Source organism: Protomyctophum bolini (assembly GCF_963924005.1).
Source record: "Protomyctophum bolini genome assembly, chromosome: 14".
NCBI lineage: Eukaryota > Metazoa > Chordata > Actinopteri > Myctophiformes > Myctophidae > Protomyctophum > Protomyctophum bolini.
This window is the reverse complement of record NC_137875.1, coordinates 119950-121790: the sequence shown is the minus strand read 5'-3', so window position 1 is coordinate 121790 and position 1841 is coordinate 119950. Positions and strand designations below refer to the sequence as shown.

The following is a 1841-nucleotide window of genomic DNA, read 5'->3' as shown; positions in this document are numbered from 1 at the left end:
TGATGTGAAAGTTTCTTTCTTTCTTAGGGTGGATGGGTCGTGGTAGACGTCGTGGAAGGACAGAGATCCGTTCCAAAGGACTTCTGATGAGCTGTGAGTAGGAATATTTCTTGTTGGGATGGATATCTGTTGTACTGTTATGGTACGCAGTATAGCATGGCAGTATGGTGCCTCCTAGTGGCACTGGTTGAATGTCTGTCAGCTCTCCAAGCTAATCAAAGTCTTAACCACTTCAACCCCAGCATCTCTATTCTGGGGGGAGCGTTCAGCCAAATTAGCAGATCTACAAGCTCACACCGCGTTGCAACGTGTTGTGAGCTTGTAGATCTGCTATGTTTGGCAAATCAATTTGTGTAGAGTGAAATCGGAGCATATACCAAATGCTCTCTTTAAAGATCTGTTTTATCAAATCTATAGAGTGGTTCTGAATATGCAGCTCAACAAAAGCTAATTTGGTCCTTATTTCTTTCTTAAGACGGAGATCTGTGTAGATGCCGGAGGACTTCGGACCTGGGCCTGCCCGGTGAGGAACCGCACGGTAAGAACCGCTCTAGGCCTTTCACGATTATGAGGTTTCTTTTTACTGGACGATTATTGTCGCTCAAATAAATTGCAATTAAATATTTAAGTGTGGCCCGGATGGTTAGCTCAACTGTCTGGGCACCTATGCTGCCAAGCCAGCCGGACAGCGTGCTGCGGGTTCGACTCCCGACGGCCTTTGCCGCGTGTCACTCCCCATCTCTTTCCCCTTTCCTGTCTATATACGGTTCACTATCGGTAAAGGCATAAAAAGCCCCAAAACCAACATGAGGGCTACGGCTCCAGACTGGGGCACAGTACTCAGCGGTGGGGAACACCAGAGCCTCGGTACCGGCTGGACGCCGTATCGGTGCGGCACAGGCGGTGGTCTTTCTCTTGACGCTGTCAGGTGTTGTTTAAAGGACATTGTTCTGTCCAGCTTCACCGCAAGAGATGATGGGGAGGAGTGGGACTGTAAAAACACCCTATGACCCTAATTGATCACGTCTAGGAATTTCAACAATTTAGGCAGTTCTCACATCCAGTGTGACTTACAGTAAGCAACAATATAGTAATACATCAAATTAAACATTAAGACATAAACAATTGTCATCAAGAATAAGAAGTATAGACTATCCAGACTATTGGCGGCAACAACACGGGAGTGATGTGCGAAGCTCTTTTCTATGAAGCCATTCATAGATGATAACCGTCATAAATGTCTTTCTTCCAGATGTACTGCAGGTCTCTCCAGGAATCTGCATTCCTCTGAAGACGACTCAAAGTAAGACCCTGTTAGGCCTGTCAAAAAGAACCCTAACTGAAACGTTTATTACTGTAAGTGATATGTTTAGCTTCTGTTTAAATGTTCTCTATAAATAAAAGTTTGATGTACTAGGATGTATATGTTGTGACAGGATAGAATATATATCTGGCTCTTGGTCACTCTAATCAATCTTTCTTTGTTAGGATGAAGATCGCGGTAGACGTCGCTGGAACGCGGCTGCTGGACAGGGAGTGCACACACACACACACACACACACACACAGAAAGACTAATTTGGTGTGTTTTTTTTCCTTTGTTAGAATGGAGATATCGATAGACGATCTGATGTTCCCTGGACAGAGATCCGTTCCAAAGCTCCCCCCCCCCCCCCCCCCCAGGGGCTTCCTCAGAGGACTCTGATGAGCTGTGAGTAGGAATAGTTCTTGCTTGTTTCTGAGGATGGATAACTGCTTTTGTACTGTTATGGTACGAAGAATGGCATCATTTACAGTAATCCAAATGTTTTAAATATTTTAGGATACATCTAAATGACTCTG

The 1841-nt window shown here is 44.9% G+C and overlaps 1 long non-coding RNA gene across 1 annotated transcript; it reads left to right on the top strand.

The window, feature by feature from the left end:
• The first annotated feature begins 482 nt into the window (after positions 1-482).
• Positions 483-1555, top strand: LOC308327831. Its single transcript, XR_013965224.1, has 3 exons — positions 483-538; positions 1253-1303; positions 1489-1555. It is a non-coding gene; the product is annotated as an uncharacterized lncRNA (long non-coding RNA).
• The last annotated feature ends 286 nt before the right edge of the window (positions 1556-1841 follow it).